This window comes from Sceloporus undulatus, chromosome 5 (assembly GCF_019175285.1).
Source record: "Sceloporus undulatus isolate JIND9_A2432 ecotype Alabama chromosome 5, SceUnd_v1.1, whole genome shotgun sequence".
Classification (NCBI taxonomy): Eukaryota; Metazoa; Chordata; class Lepidosauria; order Squamata; family Phrynosomatidae; genus Sceloporus; species Sceloporus undulatus.
The window spans coordinates 5,131,025-5,141,362 of record NC_056526.1 but is presented as its reverse complement, the minus strand read 5'-3'; positions in this window follow the sequence as shown (position 1 = coordinate 5,141,362).

Below are 10,338 nucleotides of genomic sequence, written 5' to 3'. Positions count from 1 at the left end.
AACTAACACGGTCCCTCTCTGGACCAAACAGTTCCCTCACTAACTTTCCCTCAGGACTCAGGCCCAGTCCTCTCTTGGACTTGACTGTTCCCCTCAACTTTAAACCCCAACTGCCAGGTGGAATGTTTAAATTCTCATCTAGCACCTGATTGGCTCGGGGCATCTGCCCTCCGATTGGCTGATTGTCAGTCAGCTCGTTACAGGTGCGCGGCGCGAGAGTATGCACCCCATTATTTCTGCTGGGGCTTGCCTTCTGTGTAAGCTCAAAAACCCCGGAAGGCAAGCCTGCCTATAAGGAGGGCTGGCTGTATTAATGTTTTATTTACATAGCACCATATGTCTGCATAGGGTCTGTCCGAACGGATCCCCTGCGAAAACAGAGGGCCAACCGTATGTGCTTTCCCGGATTCATCCTCATGGTCTCTCTTAATCACCACATTGTGTGATCCTGTGGCTGCAGGTTATGTGACCCAATTGTGTGAATCACATTGACCACTTGAAAATAGAGTTACAGGTATGCAACCCTTCCATGGTCTCTGTGACTCACCAGTTGAGTTATCCTGTGTCTGTACAATCCATCTCTGGGATGCACTGTGCAGGCCGGATAACCCAATGTGTGATTCACGGAGACTACTCCGAAGAATTAGCAGTTACAGGTAAGCAACTTGTCTTTTTTGGTTCTGTGCAGGCTTCTGGGTAACAGACCCTTAACAACAACGGCAGCCCCTTCCACACCCAACAGGTGCTCCATGTTGCACTTTCACCAGGTGATTTTCAAAGGCACATGACTAAACCATTCAATCCATAATGAAGAGGTGGCCTCTCGGGGATCTGAGATGTCAGCAAACAACTACGTCACAAAGCCACGTTTTGCCTGCACACCTCACCTAGGGACCCCTGACAATTGATAAATCGTTTCAAAGATCGCACACTTCCAATGGTGCTTTATTGCTAGTTAATTAAGGAACGAATGAGAGAGAGAGAGAACCTTCCATTCATACCCACCAAATATCGCATCTGAACCATCCTTGGGGTGTTGTGCTCCTGCTAGCCCCACACAAAGTGTTTGACAAAGCCGAGAGGGAAAAATTCTCCACTTCCTTCCAAGAGAACTTTTAGGGCTTAAAGAAACACCCTCCTCCCTTATCTACATCTTTAATTAGTTCTCTATATATACTGATGATATCAGACCTAATTAAATTTTACAGATAAAGGCAATGAAATTCTCAACCAAGTGAGCTGGAAAGTACACATTAACAGTAAATTTAATGGTTCAGGCCGATAAGTGCAATTTCCAACACAAAAAAATCCCCCTGAATTCAATTTATTGTGTTGTATTCAAATTGTTTTGCATGTGCAAATTATTGGGGGAGGGGGAGAAAGCGGGATCTTGTTCATCTATCGAAAAACAGCTATCCGTCTATTTAAACCATCACTTATTATGCTTGCCACAGCATGCAGTCAGTGGGATTTGCATTTTTACTGCGCGAGTACAAAAATTATCTGAGCTAGATGCCCGTTTTAAAGAATATTAAGCGACTTTCCCTCCCTTCAAACGAAGGGAGAGGTGGAATGAATGCCACCCTGAAGAAGAGGGAGGAGACAGTCAGCACTTTGGTGGGAAAAGGCAATGGGAAGAGTGTGCCAGTCAGCACAAAAATATAAAACAATTTCAGCTGCCCGCTGGGAACGACAAACCAGCAGCAAGTCGCCTGCTGCACGGAAGGCGAACTGTTGGGAACCATTGCCAGAAGTCTGGGCTAGTACAAAAGGCCTCAATGGCAGCTACAATTCATCTTTGATAGAGAGGCAGCATGTAAATAAATCATCTCATCTCATCATCATCATCATCATCATCATCATCATCATTCTACCAGCCTGCATTGCCCTTGCTCCCTTCTGACAGGCAGGACTGAGGGCAAGAACTAGCTTAGTGACTTGCTTCAATTATTATTATTATTATTATTATTATTATTACTGCCTTTTTCCTAGATGGGGCTCAAATGGTATACACTAATATTAAAAAAAAAACACTGTTGAAAACCCATGAAATACAAAAGCTAGAAAACGATTAACAATCTGAAAAAAATTAAAACCAGGTTTAAAACATGGCAGTGGGCCCTCCACATTTGCTGGGGTTAGGGGCAGGGCTGTGTTGAAGTGGAAAAACACAAATAAAAAACACTGTTGTTTTAAAAAAACAGACACAACACCTCTCTAGGAATCCCTAGGTCCTGCCAGACGTTGACCAGAGTTGTGCTGGGGACCTACAAATGCCTAAAAAGGTGTCATCTCTAGGATTCCTAGGTGCTCCAGCACAACTCCCGCTGACTATAGAATTGCACCAGGGGCCAAGAGATGCCCAGAAAAGTGTGATCTCTAGGAATCTCTAGGTCATCCAGCATGACTCTATGGTCAACTTCCAGAAGAACTTGACCATAGAGTTGTGTTGTAGGATCTAGAGATCCCTAGAGAGAACAATTTATCAATCTGCGAATAACCAAATCCACAAAGGTCAAAGCCGCAAACATGGAGGGCTGCCTGTATTGTTGAGTTCGAACAATAATACAATTTGGTATGGACATGCGTGTGCAATTATATATATATACTCCAGAACCTCTTTTCCAGCCAATATGGCAACTGGATGGAAGAAAAGCAAACCCATCAATGTATTCAAATTACAAGAAAGATTCCACCTAAACATTAGGAAGAACATTTAAGAAAAACTCTAGGAGGTATTCAATAGTGCAATAGGTTGATCTGGAAGGTTGAAGACTCACTATTTGGCAACGTTGCCAATTTCTGGGGAATTCCTTGGAATCTGGGGAATTTATAATTTATTTTCGGGGATTTTGACTGAATATTCTGGTTAATTTGGGGAATTCTGGGGATTTTTGTAAAACATTCTGGAAAAAATTCTTCAGGCTTGTTGGCAACACTGATCTCTGAAGATCTTAAAACAGAGGTTAGATGGGCATCTTTCAGGAGTACTTTAGCTGCGTATTCCTGCATGGCAGGGATTTGGATTCGATGGCGTTGTGCTGCCTTCTATTCTTTTAAGATTTTATGAATCTATGGAGAGCCTGTGTGCCAATCTGGCATGGCAATTGCAAACACTCTCCCTTCTCCCTTGAAATGTTACAGGAGCCTGGGATGATGTCTAGAAATCCACACAGAGGCAGCTAAAGAAAATAATGTTTGAAGAGTAGCCTGCTAAATCAGATCACAATGTCATGCCCAGCGCTTCAAAAAGTTCTTCTGAGGGGGTTAGGATCCCCCAGAATCCAGCTGCCAGCACCGCCACTTTTCCAAGTGACACGAAATAAAATAAAAACCAGCCAAAGGCCCTGAGTCAATTTGCCCGCTAATCCATTCTCAGCAAACAGGATTGAAAGATGATGGAAAGAAAGGAGCGACCGCCGTTAACTGGAGTTGTGCGCTGGGCTTTATTTGCAAATCAGGCTTACCACAATTTATATAACTCAAAGTAATTAGATTTAAGCTAATATAGTCACGTGTGTTGGTCTGTCAGGTGGAGGTGCATTCAGGATCTAGCGCGGTTATCTGTTCTGTCAAGTAATGTTCCTGCCAAGCACTATCTATCTTCGCTTCCCCTTCCCACCAAACACACATAGACACAAAAAACACACCAAGAATTGAGTTGTTAAATTCTGTGGCACCAACTATTTCTTCCAGGCTGCCCAGAACTGGTTGATGGTGGGGCGGATTGAACGTCTGCATCACAGAGAGATGGAGGGTGTTCAAATGCTCCCTACGTTCTGGTGTGCATCATTGAGGGGTTCCATCAGACAGCCCACAGATGCCACTTCTGAACCACTCTTAGACAGTCTCATCTGCCAAATATGCTATCTGGGGACAAAATCCAGTAATCCATCCCCATAGTTCCGCCTCACCTTTTTTTTCATAAAAGGTTACAAAGGTGTTGGCAGAAAACAACCAAGAAGCTGTGTCTGTGTGGTACAATGGGGAGGACTGGCCTCCGTTCCCCCAATTAAGAGATTATCTCAAAATAGTCCATTTGTATTCATTTACTTCTGCTAAGAATTTTATACCTTGGCATTTAGTGCAAGAAGCCCAAGGGATTCTACAAGAGAAAGACCCTCACCCTCTCCATGTCCCCATCAAACACATCTCAGATGTTCACAGGCTCATAGAATTGGAACAGATTGCGGGGCCATGAGTCCAACCCCCCTCCATGCAGGAATACATAATGAAAACATGCTTGGAAGTGACCTCTGTGATAATGGGCATCCATTATCCAGAAACACAGTTGGGATAATGATTGTATTGGGTTATATTTACAGTGGCCCCTCCACATTTGCTGGGGTTATGGGTGAAGGACCCCTGTGAATGTGGAAAACCACACTTCTTTTACCTAAGAGAACACCTCCCTAGGAAACTTCAGGTCCTCCAGTGCAACTCTATGGTCAACATTTGCCAGAGTTGATCACGGAATCGTGCTGGAGGACCTACAAATGCCCAGAGAAATGTTTTCTCTAGTAATCTCTAGGTCTTTCAGCACAACTCTATGGTAGCTTCTTGCGAGTTATGCTGGAGGACCTAGAGATTCCTAGAGAGAACAAATAATAAAATCTATTGAAAACCTCCAAAGCCTCTGTTTGAAAATCCCAAGGAGACCCACCCATCTCCAAGGCAGCGTCTTCCACGTGAAACAACTCCTGACCTTCAGGAGGTCTTCCTAATGTTGAGGTGGAATCTCTTGTCCTGGAGCTTGAATCTGTAGCTCAGCCTCTGGAGCAGCAGTAAAACAAGCTTGTTCCATCCAATAGATATCATTTGAAATATGCAAACATAGCTATCATAACCTTAACCTCTCTTCTCCCCGCTAAACATATCCAGCTCCTCATAGGGCTGGTGGTTCCAACCTTTTACTATTTTGGTTGCCCCCGTCTGGACATGCTCCAGCTTGCCAACATTGTTCTTGAATTGTGATACCCAATCTGGACAAAGTATTCCAGGTAAGATCTGACCAAATAGAGTGGTACTATTGCTTTCCTGGTCTAGACACTATACTTCTATTGATGCAGCCTAGAACTGAAGCCTAGAATTGTTTGGTGGGGGGAAAAGAGTTCGCAGCTGAGACTTCTAGATACACCTCCTTAGACTCCCTAAACATTGACTAACTATTCCTAAACAGCAAGCAACAAACAAACTGCCTACTCCAGAACTCCATGGATTGAACCATGGACCTTCCACACTAAAGAATTAATATACTAGGATTCCACTTTAATTGCCATGGCTGCATCCTAATAAAATAAAATCCATGGTTCTGGGAACGATGTTGAGTGAAGCACTAGGGATCTCTTCCAAAGTATGACCTTCCTAAAGTACACTCCCAGAATTGTACAGGATGAAATTATGGCCCTTAAAGTAGAATGATAGTGTTTAAGTTGCATGTTGGAGGGGGACCTAGCTGTGCCCATGCTGCTGTCCATAGGAAACTTGGGCGAATTCTCGTTGTATTAGAAACCCAAGTTCCGTGTAACCTCATTGCCGAATTATACAACAAAGAAGATTTATGGCTATACTAACTCCTTTTGGTTACATGGAACCTCCAGGTCCAGAAAAGTATATCTCTAGAAATCAGCAGCACCTATGCCATGTGTTAATGGAGGAGGAAATACCAAGACAATGGCTCCCCAAATCAGAATTCTGCATGACATTTCCTTCCATCCCCAAATGTCTGCATTGCAGCAATTAAAAATTTTGCAGAACACTTAGTAGCAGAGTTTAGGCATTCAAAAGATAAAAGGGGGAGAGAAAGCGCCAAGTAGTGGGAAAGCAGCAAATATAAAAGTTTTTGGAGTGAATGATTTTCAGTGTTTCCTTCCTGGCATGCTAGAATTTGAGGGGATAAAGGAAAATTTCACGGGGGCAGGACTACCTGGCGAACAATGCCTCCATTTTGTCCCCTGCTAGAGCCCATCCTGACCTATACATCACTGAAATATTTTATCCTGCCTTCTCACGAAAAGTTCTGGCAAAAATGGTTTCAAGTAATAAACGGCACTTCAATCGCAAAAATAAAAGGTCAGCCATGATATCTATTAAAGTAAACCCGTTTTTTATTTAAAATACAGATACAAGCGCAAAAGGCCCTGTGATTACATTTTTTCTCCTTCCCTTTCACAAAGCAGGTCTTTAAAGGAAAACACTTTCCACATTTATTTAGACAGGTGTTTGATACTTGACTATATAATGCCAGTCACACCAAATAATGTGCTGGATCTCGCTAACATCTTCCGCTGGTGGTGTGTTTTTTAAAAAGAAAATGATATATGCTTTATTTGATTTTAATCTTTTGATTTTTAACCTATTTTTAACTTTTGCACCTTGTGAATTTTAACAATACATTTTTGAATTGTTATAAGCTGCTTTGTGAGTCCTGAACACTGGAAAAGGCAGGATAGAAATAAAGACATCCATCATCCTCAACATCATCCTCCTCCTCCTCTCCCTCCTCTCTCCAGAACGGAGAAGAAAGGAGCTGATTCAAGATGATTAAAGACCATTTTCAGAAGAAATGATCTGAGCCTCCCCAAAACCTCAGATCTTATCCACGTATAATTTTATTAATTATGATTTCACTTTTGGGGTTGTCATAAATGGGAAACACTTGAAGGCAAAACACAACAATAACAACAACTTACTTTGCGTGGTCATATTTCCCCCCCTCTGCTCTGCGCAGAACATCGATGTATCCTTCTCCTCAGTAGCATCCGCACGCAAATCTTAGAAAGTTTGCTCTTTTTTTCGGATGGCAATGCCTTTTAATTTCTCTCTCTCTCTCCCCACTCCATTTTAAAGCATCAAGTAGACCTGATACTCCTACAAGTCACAAACACTCTACAACTCCAGGACATGGCACCAGTGCTGTACCTCTGGAAAGTGTCACTCCTGCAAAGGAGAAAGGTACTCCCGCACCCGGGGTCTCCACTGCAACAACCACAACGAGGCCAGGGCCTACGCCACCCAAAGAATCAGTGCCAACGACAGTGACAAAACCTGAGGGAAAGAAAGACACTGCAACCACACAGCCTCCATCAGGGGTCACACCACCCACCACAGATTTGAGGCATGAGACTGCAGGGACAAGTAGGGTAACGACAATCTCTCCAGAACACCATGTTCCATCTCCTGCCAGTGAGATTAATGGGACTTCCTTTCAAGCCGAAAGCAAGGTAAACATTATGGCTCAAAGCAGCAGGAAATGGTGGCACCAATACTAATGGGGCATTGAATCTGCTCTGGGTTTTTTATCTTTGAAGGAGTTGCCTAAGGTGTTTGTTGTTGTTATGTGCCTTCAGGTCGTTTCTGATTTATGGCGACCCTAAGGCCATAAATACCTGTCATCGGTTTTATTTGTACTGGTTACATCAGCCACAGTCAGCACAGCCAATGGTCAAGGATAGTGGGTGTATAGTGGGAGAGGCAGCATGGTGTAGTGGTGTGAGCCTTGGACTGTGGTCCAAACACAATGCAGAAGTAATCCAGTTTGAGACCGCTTTAACTGCCCTGGCTCAATACTAGGGAAATCTGGGAACTGTAGTTTTATGAGACATTTAGCCTTCTCAGTCAGAGCTCCATACCACAATAAACTGCAATTCCCAGGATTCCCTAGCACTGAGCCAGGACAGTTAAAGGGGTCTCAAACTGGATTATTTCTGCAGTGCGCTTTGGATCCATGTCACTCATTCTGGTTGTCTTTCGCACTTTCTGCTAGTGTGGAATCAAAAGAGAGAAATTGTGTTTATCCAGACTGGGAAGGGGTGAACCTGTGGTCCTCCAGATACTGAGCTCTCATCATCCTTTATCATTAGGAATTATAGTCCAAGCTTCTGAAGAACACCATGTCACTATGGAATCCTGAGATTGTAGTTTGTTGTGGCATCAGAGCTCTCTCACAGAGAAAGTTAAATATCTCACAAAACTGCAGATCCCAGAATTCCATTGTACTGAGCAAATTTATAGCACTTTATAAATAAAATTTAACAGCAACAACAACAGGTAAAGCACTTCATACTAAACTAACAGTGTCTAAGCGGTTTACAACTATAAGATAACTGTAAGCTAAAAGCAATGTTAAGCTGCATAATTTCTGCAGTATAGATTAGACCTCTCAGAGCACAGGGTGGATATTTGTTTCTTGCTCAATGAGAAATTGCATTAATAATAATAATAATAATAATAATAATAATAATAATAATAATAATATTTATAGGTTTGACATACAGATGTCAAGGTCATCTTGAATCATGATCCTATCCTCTGGGGTATTAGCTATTCCACTGTCTGACATTTATAAAGATATTGAACAAAAATTGGCCCAGGACAGAACCCCGAGGCACCCGACGAGTCAGTTCTCTTGGTGATGGAGAACAACCATTGGCGAGCACTTTCTGGGTTCAGTCTGTCAGCCAGTTACAGATGCAACTAACAGTAGCATTTTAAATATTTGAAAGGAAGTCATGTAGAAGATGGAATGAGCTTGTTTCTACTGTTCCAAATACTAGACCATGAACCAGTGAATTCAAATGGCAAGAAAAGGGATTCCACTTCTACATTAGAAAGAATTTCTTTACTTAAGTAGCTTTTGGACAGTGATAGAGATTACCTTGGAAGGTGGTGAGCATTCCTTCTTTGGAGGTCTTCAAACAGAGGTTGGGTGGACATCTTTTGGGAGTGCTTTAGTTGCATATTCTTGCATGGCAGGTTATTGGATCAGGGGGCCCTCGCAATCCCTTCCATTTCTATGATTCTATGCCTTTGTGTTTTGTATTTTTCAGATTGTTTGTGAAGACTCAGTACCATCCAAATACCCAGGAATTGTTCTGACCTTCAACGAGTCCAGGCCATGTGTAAGTACATCTTGTTTCTCCACCAGAAAACTTTTCTGATTCATGCATATTTTCACAAGATCCTATTATGGCAGCAATGGAGATAAATGTCTGAGAAATCACCACATCTAGAAAGCCTAGTCTGTGTCAATAATTAAAGCACTTTGCATATGCTAAGCCTTTGCAACAACTCTGGAAAGACTAAAACATGAATGCAAGAGCACCCTCCTGCTCATTTCCTCACCCATTGATACTCAGGTAACGTATTGAGATAATATGTAGCTCTCATGACTAATAGCCATGGACTGTTCTATCTTCTCTAAATCTGTGTAAACCACTTTTAAATCTATCCAGCTTGTCAGCCATCTAAACATGTGGTGACATCAATTCCATAGTGATGCATGGTGTGAAGAATTTTTTTTCTTTTGTCCAATCTTACTCTGCTGCCATTCAGCTCTAGTGGTTCATCTGGTAGTATGATGGAGAAAAGAAAACTTCTACTTACTCACCTACATCATACTTGGCATAATTTTAATAAAGATAAGTTCTGTTAGTCCTAGAAACATGAGAAGTTTTACTTGATACATTATAGCATTCTGATGTCACTTTAAATGCCCTCCATTCTATAGAGTTCTGGGATTTACAATTTTCGTATAGTATTTGGAATGCTCTTATGCTATAGGACTAGTGCTCTCTAGCAAAAAACCCAATTATCTCACAAAACTACAAGTCCCAGGATCCCATCAGATGGAGCCATGGCAGTTAAAGTGGTATCAAATTGTGATACTACATTATTATAATTATATACTTGGTAATTCTGTACCTTAAATGCACCACACTATTGTCTGCTGAACCATAGAAACTCAGTGGGTGGACCTAGGCAAGTCAGCCTAAGAGGAAGGCAATGGCAAACCTCCTCTGGAGAAATCTTGCCAAGAAAACTCAATGAAATGGGCATGATAAGTCAGAGGTGCATGACAACAACAAATTGTATACTCAGACTGATAGCTTCCTAGGGTTTCCAGAAGAGACCCTTCACTTCACCTGCAGTCTGACTTCTAGTTTGTTTGCATATTTTTTAACTGGAGACACCAAGGATTGAAACTGAAGCCTTCTCCTTGCAAAGCATCTGTTCTTTCTCTGAGTTGTGATTCCTTCCAAGTAGCAGCCACTCATGATAAATCAGTATAGTCATTTTAGAAACAATTCTTTTCTGTAGTAGAGAAGTCATTTGTGCCCAAATTGTAATACTATCCAATTTGTTAATGGGATCCTAAACATTTATCTCCTGACCTGCTGTGTTTTGAAACTCCAGTTTTGACTTGCAACGTGTGATTTGGAAGCCACTGGAACAAGCTCTGAGTTCTTGGCATTCACTCAGAACTGATCCAGCTGGGATTTTATCATTAAATGTTTGTTGTGCATAAATCATCTCTCAGCAAAGAGCTTGAAGCAATGC